The sequence below is a fragment of the Natator depressus genome, chromosome 2 (genome assembly GCF_965152275.1).
Source record: "Natator depressus isolate rNatDep1 chromosome 2, rNatDep2.hap1, whole genome shotgun sequence".
In the NCBI taxonomy this organism is placed as follows: Eukaryota; Metazoa; Chordata; order Testudines; family Cheloniidae; genus Natator; species Natator depressus.
The window spans coordinates 10,249,535-10,270,261 of record NC_134235.1 but is presented as its reverse complement, the minus strand read 5'-3'; the positions used below and the strand labels follow the sequence as shown (position 1 = coordinate 10,270,261).

The 20,727-nt window shown below is 42.5% G+C and overlaps 1 protein-coding gene across 4 annotated transcripts in view; it reads right to left on the bottom strand.

Annotated features, from left to right (window-relative positions):
• The window catches only part of TRAPPC9 (trafficking protein particle complex subunit 9), an 806,604-nt gene that overhangs the window by 727,449 nt on the left and 58,428 nt on the right, over positions 1 to 20,727 (bottom strand). The gene's annotated exons all lie outside the window — the stretch shown is intronic.

Sequence of the window (20,727 nt, the reverse complement as noted above, 5' to 3'; positions counted from 1 at the left end):
AAAGGAAGGGAAAAGAAAAATGGTAGAAAAAATGCTGCCTTCTCATGAATCCATTCAGAGGTTGGAAGGCAAAAAAAGGAATACAAATTACCTAGATGCTGAACTATGAACACTGAAGATAATGTGCCAATCACTTAACACATAAGAAAATGAACTTTCTTCCTAAATGTATCTGGGAATATGAATAGAAAGAGGAAAGGGCAGAGAAGGAAAGGGTGTCAGACTTTGCTTAGTTTTCAAACTCTGTATAAAGATAGTCTGAGACGCATCACACAGAATTCTGAAAAAATCTCTTCTATTTACTGCAGAAACAGTTTCTATACAGTAACACCTCACTTAACGTTGTAGTTACGTTCCTGAAAAATGCGACTAAGTGAAACCATGTTAAGCAAATCCAATTTCCCCATAAGAATTAATGTAAATGGGGGGCTTAGGTTCCAGGGAAATTTTCTTCAACACACAGTGTATAAGTTATAAACAAACAGTTTAATACTGGTACGCAAGGATGATTGTGAAGCTTGGTTGAGGTGATGAAGTCAGAGGGTGGAATATTTCCCAGGGAATGCCTTACTGCTAAATTATGAACTAGCAATTGGCTGAGCTCTCAAGGGTTAACTCATTGTTAATGTAGCCTCACACTCTACAAGGAAGCACTAATGGAGGGAGGGGAAACAGCATGGCAGAGAGAGAGAGACACACACCGTGTGTGTGCGCGCGAGAGTGTGATGCATGTTACCCCTTTAAGTACACTGACCCCACTCTCAAGTACACTGCCTTGTTAAGTAGATCAGCAAGCTGAGACCGCAGCTGCTGCCAGGAAGCTCCCACCATCCTGAGCCCTCTCATGTGTGTCCTCTGCTTTATGGAAGATGGGGTAAGCAGGGTGCAGGAGCAGGGGGACACCCTGACATTAGCCCCCCTCTTCCTCCCCCTCCCTCCCCGCACATCAAGCAGGAGGCTTGGGGAGCAGCTCCAAGGCAGAGGGCAGGAGCAGCACATGGCAGTGGGGGGAGGGACAGCTGAATTGCTGGCAATTGATAGCCTTCTGGGTGGCTGTTGCACAGGGAACTTGGGGGAGCGGGGAACTGATAGGGGGGCTGCAGGACCACCCTGGTTCCAAGCCCCCACCAGCTAGCTGCAACAGGCTGCTCTTCCTGCAACCAGTGGACAAAGCAGTAGGCTGCCAAATGACATAAGGGAGCATTGCATAACTTTGAACGAGCACCCCTAATCGATCAGCAACGTAACAATGAAACAACGTTAACCGGGACGACTTTAAGTGAGGAGTTACTGTATTTATTTTCTATTATGTGCATATAACAGGACCTTTTACACTTAACCATGTATTTGTCCCTCCTGATTCTTCTATAGCTAAATCATCCGCTATTAAATTCCACAGAAATTTGTGATGTCAAGCAAACAGGAACCCATCATCACATATGGCGCAAACTACACATAATATTTTACATAAACATATTCATTTCCTTAACTTATCCCAAGTAATTTATAAGAAAAGAATTACACAATATATTGAGATCAGTTCTACATAAAATTTTCTCCTAAGTTTCGCAAAGAAAGTTAACTGCTCATTAAGTTTTAGTCCACAGCAAAACAGAATTGTTTCATTGTTTTGAAGCCTAGCACCTAAAAAAAAAAATTAGAATTAGTCCTATTTATACAACTTGAAATGAGTTTTGCATACATCTTCACCTTACTATGCCTTTCCCCCAAAACCATTTAGAAAGTGAGGAGCACTAAACAAACCCCAAATTACTGACTTGTCAAAATATTCTTTGTGCTGCAGTAACCCCTCGGAGATATAAATCAGGTAGGAAGACCCCACTGGGCTTGGCACTACACAAGGACCATTCTGTCTTGAAAAGTTTATAACACTCCCCTTGAATAAACCTATCCTGAAATCAGTACAACTAGTAGCTCACTCTTGTTGTGTGCAACTGCCCAAACAACCGCTTCGGCTCCATGCACTAGATGCACTCCTGTCCGGAATAGAGGAGCCTGAGACAGAGACCCTGCCATGAACAGCAAGGAGGAGGAGGAGAAGACACAGCAGAGGACTCCACCTATGATGTGAATCAGTATCTGTTTGAGACTCCGCAGCAGTCTAGCCAGTCCCATCAAGCAAGCATGGATGAGCCTGACGAAGAGAAAGGGAACTCAGATAAGTGTGGGCAGTCAACCCCTTCACTTAACGGTGCATTTTCAATTTAGTATAATGGCCAGCACCGCCAGGGTCCCTTTTTTGACTGGGCATCCCGGTCAAAAACTGGATGCCTAGCAACCCTAACAATACTCTGGCAAACAAACATTTAGCTGGCCTCTTTGTTCTACAAAAAACACAGTGACTATATAAAACCATCTGTAATGCTGAAGAATCATTCATATCATTGATTATACTGGGAAACAACTGCATTTGTGTTGCTCATGTAACCTCCTGGGTTCCTATCTCAGCCAGAGGTTCTGACAAGTTTTAAAAAAAAAAAAAAAGGAATAAGTGGCAGCAGGAAGCCTTTTGACCTCCAAGGCATGATGGGATTGGATCAGAGACTGCAAAAGGACAGCCAAAAAACGTAAGTTCCATGATGTCTGACTTACCCTTTCCCTTTGCTAAAAGGGCAATGGAACTCATGCGGGGAGAAAAGGAAGAAAAGAAGTGCCAATCAGGATACTCTGAGGCCTTGTCTACACTGGCAAGTTTCTGCACAGTAAAGCAGCTTTCTGCGCTGTAATTCCCGAGGTGTACACACTGCCAAGCCACTTAGTGTGCAGAAACCGCGCCGTTGTAGCGTTGTAAAAACACCGCAATGAGAGGCGTAGAGCTTTCTGTGCCGGGGCTACAGCGCTGCGGTGCAGTGCCAGTGTCGACACCATGACGATTACAGCACCGTAACTGGCCTCCAGGAGGTGTCCCAAAATGCCTGTTCTCACCTCTCTGGTCATTGGTTTGAACTCTACTGCCCTGCCCTCAGGTGACCAATCATCATCCCCACCCTGTACATTCCTTTGCAAATTTGAAAGTCCCCTTCCTGTTTGCTCGGTGATGCGTGCAGTGGTCTCGGCACATCTTTCCAGGTGGCCATGCCTGCTCCATTCACCAGGCGATCGCCCACTTGGAGCAATGCCAAGCTGCTGGACCTCATCGGCATTTGGTGAGAGGAGGCTGTGCAGTCCCAGCTGCGCTCCAGCCGTAGGAGTTATACCACCTAAGGACAGATTTCACAATGCATTATAGAAAGCGGCCATGACCAGGACACATTGCAGTGTAGGGTAAAAGTGAAGGAGCTACGGAATGCCTACCACAAGGCACGGGAGGCAAACAGCCACTCCGGTGCTGTGCCCACAAAGAGCTGGACGCAATACTTGGTGGCGACCCCACCTCCACTGCAAAGACCCCCTCTGGATACTTCGTTGGCTCGCGTGCCAGGAGCCAACTCCAAGCCAGGAGTACGAAATCTTGGACGAAGAGGGGGAGTGGGAACCAGAGACAGAGGATGACTTGGAGGCCAGAGATGCATGCAGTCAGGAGCTCTTTTCTATCCCAGAGGAACCTAGCCAGTCACAGCAGTCGGATCTTGGCAAAGCACAAACAGGAGAAGAGGCCCCTGATAAGTAGATCTGATTTTGGGAATTGCTGAAGCAAGTTGTTGGGGGCAGGAGGGTTGCAGAAAGCAGGCTTCTCTCCTACGGCATGCCTAGTCTGAGCAGCAGAACAGGCTCTTGATAGACTCCCTCACTTCACGGGAATCTCCCTCACAGAGCTCCAGGAAACTCTCGTGGAGATACTGGGCAATCTGCTGCCATAGGTTCCTCGACAGAGCTGCTTTGTTTCTTGCCCCATTAACGATAACTTTCCCACGCCACTTTGCCATCACGGGGGGCACCATTGCTGCACACAGGCGAGCTGCATGGGGCCAGGGCAGAAGCAGCAGTTTTGAAGACGACCCTCCCTTGACTTCCTGCTCACCCTCAGCAGCGAGACATCTTCCATAATGATCACATCCTGTGGAAAGTATGGGGACAGGAATGATTATCAAGCCGCCCCTACAGTGCTGGCTCTCCCCAAGAACCATGTGCCCAGTGTACAGCAGGGTCTGGGAAGAGTGATTTACCCTGCCCCTGCAGCTACTCACCATTTTGTGGGTCTTGTGGCTCATGTGTGCTTGCCTGGGGTCAGCCAGTTAGTGACAGGTGTATGAATACTGGCTGTGTTTTAAAGCACTGAACCAGTGTTGTCTGTGTTGCAAACAAATACTGCTTCTGTACAATGTTGCATTTAAACTTCACAGAGATGACTTTGGGAGCCCAGCCTCCCTCTTTGTTATTGGCGGAGAAACTGCAGAATTAGAAAGCGGCCAAGAAGAACTAAGGAGGACTTTCTCCATGAGGCTATGATGCACTCTGCCGCCGAGAAACAGGAACTGAAGGAGTGGCAGGACAGCGAGAAGAGGGACTGAAAGGAGAACATGACACACCAGAAAGAAGCCACAGAGCAGCTCTTGAATGTTATGGAGTGCCAAGTGGACATGCTCCAGGTGATACTAGCTCTTCAAACCAAGCAGCTCTGTGCCTGCCCCCCCCTGCAGCTGCTGTCGCAAAACTCTTTCCCATGCATCCCCCACACACCGCCAAAACATTTATCAACCTCCTGGCTCCCCTCTCTACCCACAGCATTGCATTCCACTCCTCCCTCCTCACAGTCCAGCACTGTGGACTCCCACTACTGACTGCACTCAACACCCATCCCTCTGCAATTTGGCCCTGCTGAAGTACAGCACCCACTGCACTGTACTCCAAAGGTGAAGGTTGGGTATGATCCCTGGACATATACAAATCTGTAGCTGTCCCGGGACCCCTGCTCTGGAGACCTTCCTTTTGTCCATCCCCCACCCTGCTGATGAATGTTTCCGTTTGACTCTCTCCTCCGACTGTTGTCTTTTACTAAAAGAATTGTGTTGGTTTGAAAGCAATCTTTATTCTATTAAGTGAAAGCAAAAAGAGCACTGCAAAGCAACATCCAATAACATTAAGCCCCCTTCTTGCATCATGTGCACCAATCACCTCCTAGCATTACAAGCACTGCAATCCCAAGCATAGCAACGAATATTAGTGGCTTTCAGCTTCAAATTGCTACCTCAAGGCATCCCTGATCCTTATGGCCCCGTGCTGTGCCCCTCTAATAGCCCTGGTCTCTGGCTGTTCAAACTCAGCCTCCAGGCGTTGAGCCTCTGCGGTCCAGCCCTAAGTGAAGCTTTCACCCTTCCCTTCACAAATATTATGGCACATACAGCACACGGCTATAAACATAGGAATATTGTCATCGGCAAGGTCCAGCTTCCCATACAGGCATCGCCAGCAGGCCTTTAAATGGCCAAATGCACACTCAACAGCCGTTCTGCACTTGCTCAGCCTGTTAGAATCATAGAATATCAGGGTTGGAAGGGACCTCATGAGGTCATCTAGTCCAACCCCCTGCTCAAAGCAGGGCCAATCCCCAATTTTTGCCCCGATCCCTAAATGGCCCCCTCAAGGATTGAACTCACAACCCTGGGTTTAGCAGGCCAATGCTCAAACCACTGAGCTATCCCTACCCCCTGTTGAACTGCTCCTTGCTGCTGTCAAGTTGCCCCGTGTATGGCTTCATAAGCCACAGCATTAAGGGGTAGGCAGGGTCTCAGAGGATCACAATGGGCATTTCGACTTCCCCCATGGTGATCTTCTGGTCCAGGAAGAAAGTCCCTGCCTGCAGCTTCTTGAACACCCCAGTGCTCTGAAAGATGTGTGAGTCATGCACCTTTCCAGACCAGCCTGCGTTAATGTCTGAAATGCCCACAGTGATCCACAAGTGCCTGGAGAACCCACTGAGAAATACCCCTTGCGATTAATGTAGTCGGTAGCTCGGTGGTCTGGTGCCAGAATTGGAATGTGCGTGCCATTTATCATCCCTCCACAGTTAAGGAAGCCATCCACAATGTCACACATATTGCCCAGAATCACAGTCTTTCGGAGCAGGATGCGACAAATGGTCCTGCACACTTCCATCAACGTGACTCCAACGGTCAACTTTCCCACTCCGAACTGGTTAGCGACTGATCGGTAGCAGTCTGGAGTAGCCAGCTTCCACAGTGCAATCACCACGTGCTTTTCCAGCAACAGGGCAGCTCTCATTCTCGTGTCCTTGCACCGCAGGGCTGGGGTGAGCTCATCACACAGTCCCATGAATGTGGTTTTCCTCATGTAAATGTTCTGCAGCCACTGCTCATCATCCCAGACATGCATTAGGATAGATTCATAGATATTAAAGGTCAGAAGGGACCATTATGATCATCTAGTCTGACCTCCTGCACAATGCAGGCCACAGAATCTCATCCACCCATTCCTGCGATAAACTTCTCACCTATGTCTGAGCTACTGAAGTCCTCAAATTATGGTTTAAAGACTTCAAGGAGCAGAGAATCCTCCAGCAAGTGACCCGTGCCCCATGCTACAGAGGAAGGTGAAAAACCTCCAGGGCTTCTTCCAATCTGCCCTAGAGGAAAATTCCTTCCTGACCCCAAATATGGTGATCAGCTGAACCCTGAGCATATGGGCAAGATTCACCAGCCAGATCCCAATAGGACTCAGTGCTCGTTTCCCGAGCCCAAAAGCAGTACTCCACTCCGGTCAGCACCTCCGTGAATGCCACAAGCAATCTCGTGTCATAGCTACTACGTGTGGTGAGGTTAACATCACACTTCTCTTGCCTTTGTAGTTTAAGGAATAACTCCACTGCCACTCGTGATGTGTTGGTCAGAGCAAGCAGTTCAGGATCCATTCCTGCTGCCCGAAAGAGGCAAGGCATGCAGTACACAAACCGTTGAAAGATGGCATCAAATGCGGATGGAAGCACAGGGATTTCTGGGATGCAAAGCAATGCATCACGGGGCATTGGGACAGGACCCAGGATGTCCCGCAACCCCCACCCCCTACATTCCCACAAGTCTTAGCGGCAAAAGAGAGTGGTGCTCTGTGGGATAGCTGCCCAGAGTGCACCACTCCAAACAGAGCTACAAGTGCCCCAAGTGTGAACACACTATTGCACAAGCAGCTGTCAGTGTGAACACACAACAGCCATTTCCATTCTGCTGTAACTGCCGGTGCTGTAACTTTGCCAGTGTAGACGTGCCGTGAGAGTCAGCCCCACAGAAGTAGCAGCTGGACCTATCCTAGGTCTCCCTATAGAGACAGTGTCATGAGCTACCCTTTTTTGGGCACATACCTTACTCAATGTCTCTGGGTCATTAGTAGAGCCTTTTTATCCCTCTCAGGACGTTTGCCTGTCAATATCAAGCTACCTGGGCTGCTGCTTTTTTTTTTTTAAACTCTTTTTTGAGGGGCCTGCATTTGTCTTCAAGACCCATTGACTGACTACGCCTGCAATGTCTGGGTTTGACAAAACATTCATCTTTTAACCTGAAAAAAGCCCCTAAGATAATAAATGTGTTCAATAACCTACTTCTTACTCCAATAGGGATGGCCAAATTTATAACAGACCAGCAGTGCTTCCCATTCTGATCACAATCTAGCTCTCCAACTACCTCTGTGATCCTGTTTCCTCTCCTCACAGGAGGCAACTGACAAACCTTCAATTTTAAACACCCCGAAGTTCTGAATGAGTAGTCTGGGTAGCACTTCTGCGCAGAAGTCTAAGCCTCTATGTCTCGGTGCACCCAGCAGTATATCTTCTTTTTGATCTTCTTCCTACAAAATATGCTCTGAAGAAAATGCTGAGACTGGTGATATCACCAGGAGCGATGTCATCAGAGAAGGGTGGAGCCTCTGGGGTGATTGCTCAAGGTGACAATTGGAAAGCGGAGCTCTGGGAATTGTGAAAGGGCAGTCACAGGAACAGGGAGTCGGAGGCTCAGACAGAAGGTCTGACTAGACTTGCCTGGAAGAGGGGGGCTAACTTAAAAAGGGTTAGTAGAGCTCGGAGGAGGAAATGTGAAGAGGTTAAGAGAGCTCAACTTGGTGTCTCTAGTCCCCTGAAGCTTCTCACACAGGTAGATGTAACAATCTTGCTGAAAAGGAGGAATGGAAGGAAAAATTGGTAAATGTGGCTTCACGAGGGACTGTTCAAAAACCTCTACTGTAAACAAATATGACAGAGGAAGACATACCAAATAATACACAGTCAGATTCACTTTTTCCCTGAAAATTCTAAGGCAGAAACAAAATAGAAGAATTAATCTATGCTAACCAAATGGGTTAAGAATAATAAGATTCACTTCAAAAAACAGATGATCATGAACAATATAAAAAAATAAGTTCAACAATATGAAGACAGGGATGAGATTAAATGGACTCAAAACTGTCAGGTGATTAAAATAGCTTGTTTCTGGAAAAGAACAGCTCTCAACATTAATAGCAGAGAGAAAAAGGGAAATTCTTTCAGCAGAAAAAATGACAAACAGCCTTATATCGAGATCAAGTAGACTGTATGATGTGTGGTAACCATTTTCAGATTTAGAACAAACTAAATACACAGATAATGGAAAGACTGATCAAACACAAATGGGTCTTTAGAAGGTAACAAATAGAGGTTTACAAAACAGTTTACTATGTTAATAATGATAAAATTAAAAAATAAAGAATATTCATGATGAATATTTTAAAAATCATCAACAGGAAAAAAAGTTCAACAATAAGGACGTGAGGAGCCTTATAAAAATACTGTTGATATTGAAATTGGAAGAATAATGGAATAGTTGAAAAGTTTGACAATAGAGTGGGTACATAGTACTGTGGCCATAACCCGCCTATAGTTCCCCTTTAAAAACTCAGTTTCCAGTCCCCTTATCAGCCCCAAACCCTTTTAATTCACTCTTCACTAGGCTAGCATCAGAGTCTGTCAAAAACAGATTTCAAAATTCCCAAAACAAAAAGTCTTATCATTCCCACTCCATGCAGTCTCTTGTTTCCTAGGCTTCCCTAGCTTAGGGCTTGGCTTCACTACTGGGTAAGTCAACCTAAATTACGCTACTCTAGCTACGTGACTAATATAGCTGGAGTTGATGTGGCTTACATTGACTTGCCCCAGTATCTTCTCTGTGTTTTGAATCCGATTACCCTGTAAGGTATTTACCATCCTGATCTTACAGAGGTGATTCTTTTACTTTTTCTTCAATTAAAATTCTTCTTTTAAGAACCTGATTGCTTTTTCATTGTTCTTAAGATCCAAGGGTTTCGGTCTGTGTTCACCTATGGAACTTGATGAGGATTTTTTATCAAGCCTTCCCCAGGAAAGGGGGTGTAGGGTTTGGGAGGATTTTGGGGGGAAAGATGTTTCGAAGCGGGCTCTTTCCCTGTTATATATTTGTTAGACGCTTGGTGGTGGCAGCAATAAAGTCCAAGTGCAAAAGGTAAAATAGTTTGTACCTTGGGGAAGTTTTAACCTAAGCTGGTAAAAATAAGCTTAGGGGGTTTTTCATGCAGGTCCCCACATCTGTACCCTAGAGTTCAGAGTGGGGAAGGAACCTTGACAGTGCCCTGTTCTGTTAATTTCCTCTGAAGCATCTGGCACCAGCCACTGTCAGAAAATAGGATGGACCATTGGTCTGACCCACTATGGCCACTCTTATGTTTTTGGTTGTTTGTTTTTTTAAAGGCGCACACTACCAAACAAGACACTCCACTACACATGCTTCTCCATCTAGGGAGAGGATGAGAGAACATGTGTAGTCATGTTGCTTAATGCACTACTGGAAGGCATTCAGAGAGTACAGTGATGAGCACGGTATAAAAAAAATATATATAGCATCTGTTTGTAAACTAATCTTGCCAGAACTACAAAATCAGTGGATAACAAAGCAATAGATATATTCACACTGCTAAATGTGTTCTCCTGACTGCCCTAATATAACTTTAACCTTCTGTCATTAGCTCAAATTACACATTGTAACTAGACAATATTTTCCAGTACTGAGCTATATTAAAACAAAGGCCCAGATTTTCTGCAGTATGTTTTCAGTAGCAGAATCTTCTTTCATGTAATACAACAACTAAAGAAAGCTCACAATTAAACCACCTATGCAGTAGCACTCTTAGGTACCAACAACGATAACCCATAGAATCACAATAGTTTAGCATTAAAATTCCCTGAATTATTTTAGGGGTTTACAACCACACTTGAATTCCCAGCAAGCTCCTATGTGGCTCACAGTGTACTTTTGCTCCTCTAGAAAGTTATTTCAAGGGAAATTACTAGCAAACAGAGTTCTCTAATGGTCTTAAGATTGAGAGCTCTTCAGGGCAGATATTGTGTCACCTTATATGGTTGTACAGTGTCTGGCACAACTAAGCTCTTAACCCAGTTGGGTTCTTTATATCCTATTGCAAAATATTAAAAATAAGGTGTTATAATGGGAAGCATTAGATAACCTTAACACAGTTGTCACTACCAACCCACTAATATTTAATATCCGGACACTTATTTTAATCATGAAAAAAACAATGACAGTACTAAAAATCAGGTTTTTCCTTTTAACACAGTGCGCTGCTCTGTCTGCAGGACTTGGAATCACAGAAATACAGGGCTGGAAGGGACACGGAGAACAACTAGTCCATTCCCCTGCACTAAGGCAGGATTACCTAGACTCACCACATTCTTGTACTATTTAGTAGAAGCAGCAAGTATTTGGATATCAAGCTTCTGCTTCCAAATATTCAATATAACTGCTTCCAAAAGGCTCAAATTATACTTTGATAGATATTATGATGCCCTGGTCTTAAAAACTTAGTTAGATAATCCTGCATGAAGTATCTAGGCTTTCAATAGATTCAAAATATAAAATCAATTTTATTAATTATAGCCTTCAATAAAAAGAATATTTCTTGCTTTTTATTCTGGAGTTTGACATAACTAAGGCCAAGTCTACGCTATAAGTTTTTGCCAACACAGCAATGTTGGTTTGCGTTGTGATTTTTGAGATATTTATGTCAGCAAAAGTTCTAGTGTACTAACTCCAGTTATACTGGCATAAAAGTACTTTTGCTAGTATATCCTATTTTGCCCACCAAATCAGTATAACCTATACCAGCAAAAGCACATTTTTGCCAGAAAAAGCTGAGTCTACACTTGGAGGATTTTGCCAGCATAGCTATACCAGCAAAACTCAGTGTACACAATGCCTCAATTGCTCTGTTAATTATCATCTCCTAAACCAACATATTCCAAAATGTTTGTCCTCAGAAAAAAAAAATTGAAATAAAATTTGTTAAGTATAAGGAATAAAAAGTGGTAAGTTTAATACTGTTTGGAATCAGAAATAGGTCATACTTAAAGTTTGCCACAATAAAAACCTTTCTCCTAATAAAATAAAAAAAGAAGAAGGAGTGGGGGACAGATTTCTTTGACAATACTGTTAAAATGAAGCTTTATGAGTGAAGGTAAAAACTAGTGCTTAATATATCTTACATCAAGCACCCAATTGCTCAAATATACACACTATTTTCTTTTCCTACTCATGGAAGTATGAGAACAAATAATTTATAAAACAATAATCCTGCAAACACAGATAATATATATTTCTCAATCTAGAACCATGCTTTTAGGATTATTTGAGCAATACGGAAAGGCAACTGTCTTCCTTTAAAAGATATCTTCAATATAGTAAATTATCAATACATGAAAAAAGCTAGGGATTTCACTGTTCAAGCAAAGGACAGTAGATAGAAGGTAGCATTTGTAATGTAGCTCTAACAAATGTCAGAATCTGGACAGTATTTGTTCTAAAGAACAATCTAACGTAAGTACATACTTTTTACATGAGATTTACACATAGGTAGTGGTAAGGGAAGTTGTAATGGGAGAAAAAATGGGAGATGACAAGGCAACATCTGTAATGCTTTCACCTTAAAAATAAATGTGCTTGCTTAGGAAAAGCTGGGTGGTACCTTATAACTGTGCACAATTATGCAGTTTATAGCCTCTGGAGAGAAAGCATGGCAGGCCTGCCTATGCAGTGAGACTGCTGGGGTTCTCACTACGTAAGGAGGGAATCAGGCAGCCTAGAAAACCTCTGATCAGAAAGGAGAGAGATATGCATTTCTATGCAAAAGAGGTGACTGCTGAGGAACAGAGCGCCTAAGGTGGGTACCCTTTCTGGACCACGAAGCGGGGAAATACAGGTACAGTTGCCCTGAACTGAGACAACTCATTGAGAATTTGAATTTTATTTGTACTCTATAGGGAGTACCCTTTACTCTCCCACTTGTAAGTAATAAGGTCACCCATTACCTCATTATGAAAAATACCACTTACAATACACTCTCTTTATACTTGGATTGCTCTCTAACAAGCACTCCAACTTTTAAAATTTAAATATTAATTTACAAGCCAAATTGTAAATTTTTCAATTTTAAAGCATTTGAATTAAATTTTTCACAAAACTAATGCCTATGTACTCTGTTACAAAAGCAAACATGGCTTGTTCACTTTTCAAAAACATGGTGCTGCTCTTTTAAAACAAGTTTTACCATATTTAAAGTGCATTTTAATGAAATTTTACCAAGTCCCTGAAGTTTTCATTCATAGCTTTTTTCCCCCAAAACAGCATTAACACATTAGTTACTTGAACAACTTAGTTTAAAACACCATAAACCCAAGAATAGCACACTGGAGTACTTATGCACTTACTCCTCACTCCCTAGTATTTTAGGTTTAAATCATAGAATATCAGGATTGGAAAGGACCTCAGGAGGTTATCTAGTCCAACCCCCTGCTCAAAGTAGGACCAATCCCCAATTTTTACCCCAGATCCCTAAATGCCTCCCCACCCCCCAAGGATTGAACTCACAACCCTGGGTTTAGCAGGCCAATGCTCAAACTACTGAGCTATCCCTCCCCCCAGTCCTCCCTACAAAGATTAGGGGAGAAACCCAACTAGCTCATTTTTTCCCCACAAATAAGCCCCTTAACTTTTTTATGTCAGAGCCGCAAAGTTATTTCTACTGTGCAGAATTACAATACTAAGTTGTATATGAATTCATTATGCAGCCCAGCCAATTCAATATTATCTGTTAAAATAAATCCAACCAGGCAAAAAAAGTGTGTCCACAACAAGACTGAAGCCGCGGAATCAAAAACATTAAGTAAATTCAAAACAATCCAAGACTGAGCAATTTAAAATTTTTATTTGAAGAAGAGGGAGTATGAAGAAGAAATCCTCAATCATTCTCCCTACCCACATTAGACCAAGACCCTGTATAGAAACCGTAAATATTCTACTAACAACACCGTTCACAAGGATTAGCCTGCTGTATTTAAACACCCTTTCATTTTATTCACCATGGGGCAGTGATTAAAGAACAGCTAGCAACTTTTTTTAAAGTGAAAATTAAAAAAATTAATGCTGCTTCTATACAGAACCGTGCTTCTTTTTCTTTCCCCGCTCTGTGTAACTAAGGAAAACCTGAAAGGATTATTTTCCCTTCCCATCACTGCAGAATTGCTGCAGCTGGGGCCCCTCTTTCAAGAGTGGGCATTTCCACAGGTCAATCCCAACACTTAATGAATATGAGAGTTGGCCAAACCATGACTCTTCTTTCTCCAGCCTGTGGGGAACAAAAGAGTGTTTTTAAGGTATAAAGTGCCAAGTAATTTTATCCCCAAAATTACTAAAAACCTATAATCTAGGAAAACAAAAATTTATAGGTCAAATCTTAATAGTCTGCCCAAGCAAATCTAGGGATGTGACACTATTTTAAGTCACATTAGGTTCTTACCATGCGTAAGGAGACACCATGATGAAAAACAAACACGATTCATACAACTATGTATATTTATTACTAAAGGAAAAAACAAGGTCAGGTCTACTCTACAAAATCTCAACCTACCTCACTGAGCATACAGCCACTGCAGTTATTAACTCGCTTGTGTGCGCGCGTGCACTTGTTTCCTTGTGTCAGCAGTGTACATCCTTGTCAGAAGTGCTTGTATTGATTGTACTGTGAACATGGAGCAGTGTGGGACAGCTCCTGAAGGCCAGTACCAGTCAACATAAGCAATGCAGTGTCTACACTGACATTGTGTTCACCTAATTTTATCAACCGTGACTCTACACCAGTGGGGAGGTGGTGTTTCAGCATAGAGAGGCACTTATGTCAGCAGGAGCCAAATTTAAGGGAAGTGTCCACAGCTAGGTTGATATAAGCTGTGTGTGTCAAACTCACCATGTAGTGTAGACCAGGCCTAAGTAAGGCATGTGACACGGTTCTTGTGGTACCCAGAACTGAGGGTCACTAAGTTACCCCCTCACCTCCAACAAAAGAGCGTGTCTTGCCTGTGGCAGCTGGGTGTTAGCTCCCTAACACCACCAGACTTTCATCCACTCAAACATGCTCCTCCAGGCTATGCCAGCCTTGTCCTTATCTTGCAGTTTAAGAAGAAGTGCACCCCAGCTCCAGATTCCCCTTTAAGGGTTCTCTTGTGATGTCCACACTGGCTATTCACAAATATCCCAGATCCTCTGCTTCCAAAGGAGCAGTGTACTCCAGTTTGCCACTTTTACCTTATATCACCACTCTTGTACAATGAACAGCACTTATTAAAAAAAAAAGTTTATTTAAGAAAGACTACGAGATTCCAATAGAAGTAAGAGTGATGGAAACAAATAGTTACAACACAAAACAATTCCACATAAACTAGGCACTATACCGGGGTGGTCAAACGTTTTAGCCTGAGGACCACATCGGGGTATAAAAATTGTATGGCGGGCCATGAATGCTCATGAAATTGGGGTTGGGGTGTGGGAGGGGGCTCTGGGCCTTGGCAGGGGTACCAGGAGGTGAGGGCTCCAACTGGGGGTGCAGGCTCTGGGGTGGGGCTGAAGATGAGGGGTTTGGGGTGCAGAAGAGTGCTCCTGGCTGGGACCAAGGGATTCGGGGGCGGCTCAGGCTCAGGGAGACGCTTACCTCAAGCAGCTGCATGTCCCCCCTCCAGCTCCTACACAGAGGTGCAGCCAGGCAGCTCTGCTGTGCGCTGCCCTGTCGCAGGCACCGCCTCTGCAGCTCCCATTGGCTGCATGGCCAATGGGAGCTGTGGGGGCAGCATGTGGAGTGGAGACCCCTACTGCCCCTGTTCATAGGAGCAGGAGGGGGGGGGGACATGCCGCTGCTTCTGGGAGCCGGGCAGAGTGGCCCATGACCCTGCTCCCTGGTTGGAGCGCCAGAGCAGAGCAAGCCCCATACCCCGCTGCCAAGCGGGAGCTCAAGGGCCGGATTAAAACGGCTGGTGGGCTGGATGTGGCCCACAAGCCGTAGTTTGTCCACCCCTGCCCTACACTAATAGTTATTTTTCCTGTCAAATAAAGTAGGTTTTTCTCCCAAAGTTCAGTCTGTTGCAGAACTGTATGGCTTGACAGGAACCAGGATCTAATCTTTCATGAAACACCCCAACTCAATAAGATGTCTCCTCAGTGAATGGATGTAGAGTGTCTTTCTCCACTCTGTAATATAGTGAATCAGTCTTTTGTCTTTATTTGCAGACAGGGCGACCCCATGTGTGTCACTTTTTACCTCAAAGTGATTTCAATTGGTTGAAGTTATCTTTGACAGTTTTCCATGGACTGTTCTGGGGTGGAGCTAAGGTAGACAATTTAACTTTGCATTAAATCACTCCCACTTCAATAGGCCATCACCAAGGTATATGATTCCTTGGTGACAAACTTTTAGTCCAAGACCATAAGGCATACTTTTCTATATAGTTACATTATTCCATAAATATTACCCATACACACATCTGACAATTATTATGAGTAGTGGTAAGTTACAAGTTTTCAGTAGACCTCACATGCTATCGTTCCTGGATAAACACCAAGAAAGTGGTGTATTAGGTGTAGTGAGTTTGTCAGATCTAAGACAGGGGCTGCTTGTAGAGAACAATGATCCCATTACCTGTTGGCACCAATGGGCCTCAGAGTCATAGTATGGCTCCGTAATTAAGGACTTGTCTACACATGGAGTTATTCAGCAACAGTTGTTCCTGATTATTTCTGTTTTGCTTAACCCATGAAAATGTGTTAAACGAAACAGGAACAAGGCACTCTTATTCTGGAATGTGAGCGCGCTCACACATAGTTGCTATTCAGTAGCAGATATTCCTGAATAATTCCTTGTTCACTGTACAGCTAAATAAGAAGCGACTATGTGCAACAGATTACCTTCCTTGCAAAATTGTTCTAAAAGTGCAATTATTAAAAATGTACTGTGCAGTCTTATTTTCAAAGTCTCCTAACTCTTCCAAATCGAAATCAATTTAAAATCAGAACATCCAAAAGCATTTTTCAGTGAGCATTACCAACCTCCAAATTTCTATCCCCAGCTTTGTCTACTGTAAGAAAAAAAATATTTCAAGAATTCTAGCAAGCAGAAAGTTCTTATTCATATGCTCAAAAACAGCTATATCATTTTGGTTCAAACTTTCCAAAACAATTAACCTTTAGTCAGTCACCAGGCCCTGATAATTTCAGCCTAAGAAGTGAATTTTTTAGAAAGTTATGAGTGACAAAAAACACCCGGTAGATGTTCTGAAAACAGCTTATAGAATAAAGGAAACAATAAGCAGTTCCTAAAGTAACAACTGCACTAATAAGTGGCATAATGCTGTACATTCAAATTATAAAAAGCTGAATATTAGTGCCTTAGTTTGGTACTCTGATATAATCAACAGCTCCAGCTTTGTTTCAAATAAATGAAAAGAATCAAGAGTTTGCCATTTTGCAGTTTAGTTTCGTGCATCAACTATGCAAAGCAGCATCTTAATCCATCTTTACAGTAAAAGGTTTTCCTAGGAGAACACTATGAACTACACATTCATATTCCTGATTCTCTCATTCTTCTCAGACCTAGCCAGCTACTTCATTATTAAAATGCATATACCAACACCGCAGAAAACATTTTTCTGGTTCTTTGACCGAAAGAACTTAAAAAAAAAAAAGCAAAGTAATTTGCTATGCCAGAGGAACTTTTAATTTTGTTTAAATTAAACAGTTACTGCAGAACATATCACTTTGCACTAGTATTCATTAGCTATAACCAATCATGAATATATCCTAAATTTATGGTGAATAGCAGAGATGCTTTTTAAATTGATAGAACCACACATTAAATATTAAACAAGCCTGTAGGGATCCCACCACTGCAAATTAGGTTGGCAGACAATCATGTATTTGCTGTGGCAGGTCCCAGGATATGGAACTTGCTTCCCCTTGACATCTATTCCTAGAAAGGAATGTTGGTCTTGTGGCTAAAGCACAGAAATGTGACTGTGGTTATCTGTGTTCAGTTCATAGCTCTGCCACAGACTTCCTGTTGGATACTGGACAGGTCACTTCATCTGTTGGTGCCTTTGTTCCCCATCTGTAAAACTGGAATGATAGTTTGCGTGCTCTCTTTTGTTCCTAAAACAGAGATGTTGTAAGGATGAATTGATTCATGTCTGAGAGCCAAATTTTAAAGGTATTTAACCACCTACTTCCCATTGAAATCAACAGGAGTTATACGCCTAAATTCTATTAAAAATCTGGCACTAAAATACTATCATGAAGCAATAAATAGATGAGACAATCCCTTTTGTTTTAAAAATATCAAAATGTTCCCCAAAATATTTTTATTATGAACCTTTTTATGGATTTTAATGTTTCCCAACTCCCCCTTTTATGTTCATTTTTTCCTCTTACTGTTTGGTGCTTCAGATATAAAGTAATTTGCTATAAAGACAAAATGAACCAAAGAGAAATCACTGTTGGTAGACATGCTGGGAGTTAACTGCTCTGTTCAGTCCATATCCAATTACTTGTCAAAGGATGAAAGGTGACATGAAAAAAAAAAGATTTACAGATGTTATTTGTTTTTTTAATTGCATATGTAAGTGGACTAGGCTATATTTCTTTACTTTGTTTAAATAAATTTATCATTAAAACAGCATATCAAGCGTTACCTAAGAGTTCAAGAGAATTCATTTGTCTGTTGGGCATATAAATATTGTCTTTATTTGCTATCCTTTCTATATGACTTTTTCGAACCACTAAACAGAGTGACTCCATTTGGAGCAAAGGAGCTGCGCTCTCTGCTGGAGAGCTGCCAAAGAGTCATTCTTAAAACAATTCTTGATGTCAAATTATTTTGTTCAATTCCCCTAGTTCTCCTACATCTCAAACAGAGAAGCAACAATAGCAATAAGAAAAAAACGATTTAATTTATGGGGAGCCAAGAACTTATCTTTGAAAAAAAAGTGTTATTTTTAAAAAACCATATACCTAGCAAAAGGAGAGTAACAGTAGTTGTCCCCTTTTGTTTTCCTATTGGGCCTTGTTTATATTTTCCTTTTTCCACTTCAAAAAATCCTACCAATGTTAAATCAGATTATTTCTACAACTGACATCAAATGTGCTGACAACACACTGGCAATCACTGGTGTTTTAACCACTGTTTAATGACAAAGGTACCAATCACAGAGAAAGTGGGTGCGGTAGAATCTTTTACTGGACCAACTTTTGTTGATGAAAGAGACAAAGCCTAAAAAGAGCAGCTCTAGATAGCTTGAAAGTTTGTCTCTTTCATCAACAAAAGTTGATCCAATAAAAAAAGATACTTCCTCACCCATCTTGCATCTCTAATATCCTGGGACCAACCCGGCAAACAAATTCCATTGAAATGTAATTTGAAATACCAAAAGAAAAAGGAAGGAAATTCAGAGAAGTGCATCCAACCTCCAATACTTCCAGCAAGTATAATAAGTTCTTAGTTAAACCTTGTTGAGTTGTGATTCTATTATGTGCAGCTGCTTAAGGTTTGATGTGTCAAACTTAATGATGGCATCATTGCCCCATTGCCTTAGAAGGCTATTCAACAAACTATTAGATTGTGCTTGTCAACAGATGTTCCCAATATATTCAGTCTAGGAGTATATGTTTTCTTAACTGCATCTATTACTCAGTTTCAGTCATGTCATCTAAAACACATTCTCCCTCTATTAAGACTTGCATACAGCTATAAAAATCCTTAGTAATGTTTGATCAACACACAAATTTACTTTTTAATCCTCCCTCATATATCAATCCCTTTATGTTTGTGTGTATGCATAATTTGTACAGAGAAAGAAAACACTGCAGCATAAGGCAGTCGATCCTATTTGCAGATGGAAAATGTTTTAAGGTATTTCGTTGTAATGTTACACATGAAGCGTAGACTACAAAACAGAAGCTAAGAAACGGTACATCAACTTGATTACATTAATTTCAGTTATCTTTTGCTTGTGCAAAATTTTATCCTTCTAATATGTTAAGAGTTAATGACAGTTTGCAATCAGCTATTGTTCTTCACCTGTATTCCTTAATTTCTTTTTAAAAATTTTATTTTAGAGGAAAACAAAATAACTTGTTCTTGTTTTTCCCCCTCAAATGTGCTCACCATAACTGAATATGATGGGTCTTTGCCTGGCTGTCCCGAAATAAAGGGAATGGGGCTCCTTTAAGGGGCCCTACTGCATTTGAGATATGAGGAAGAGAAGAGAGGGAGGACAGACCAAGTGGGTGCACTGAGTCACCATGGACACAGGTGAGTGGAGGGGAATTATATTTATACACCAGCCAACCAGAAGGAACCCTCTCATCAATCACTAATCAGCAAAGTGATTCCTGTAGGGGCAGGGTGGCTGGCTAGGCTCTCTTCCCACTGCAGAGCAAGAACGTGTGATTTTCGGGCAATCCAGTGTGGCAGCTAGTATGAGTGCTTCCAACAAGTAAGCAGGACCGGAAGGCTACCTACAGTTTCTCCACTAGAGAGTTGCGAGTGTAGCCCTTAGTTAGATACAGGGAGGTATCTCTATTCACTGTTAATAAACTGGTAGGATTGCAGAAATTGGCTAGGAGGACCAGGGCATCCAGGAAGATTACTTTTCATGAACTACAAAGCGTGGACACCTTCAATTTCACATCCCAGGCGGTGGCCTTGGAATGGGTATTTTACACTTGGCAGTCAGCTGCCTCCCTAATCAAAACCAGACCATATATACTGATGGAAAATTAAGACATGAAGGTTTTTCATTGGGTTGGACAATTCCTTAGTCAGTGCAACAGTATTGTCTTGAAGGGGGACATGAGATACCAGAGTCCAGCTGAACATTGTTAAGGGGTGCTTACTGGATCAGGAAAGGGATGGAACATAAACCCTATGAGAGGTCTTTCCCATCCTAGTGGAAGTGACTACTTGCAAGAATTTAAGTCAGGCATGAGAGAGGCAATTCAGGCAGCGGTCCATGTTGATAACAGCCACTTCAAGTCACTCAGAATATGGGATCGGCAGAATTTGAGAGTTAGTGCCAGTGCAGTGGCCATTCAGGTGCTTCTAGATCTCTGGAAGGTTGGTTCTTAATTTACAATTCTGTCTTAATGCAAAGCAACTAGCACTTTGAACATTCTATATATTGGGGATGTGGAAGAATTTAGTTCTCTGTTAGGGCTAATAAGGGTTCAGCAAGAAAGGATTTAGATAGGGCTTTGGAATTCAGGGATCTGCAAGAGAGATCTAACTTATCTGACACGGACTCTCAGTCTCAAAAATCACCTAAGGGACATCAAGGTGAGTCATAACACTACAAAAGCATGGGGGAGGCTGGGATTTGCCCAGTCAAAGTAGGACAGACTTGCTTAGTGTAGGCGCCACTTTCTTCAC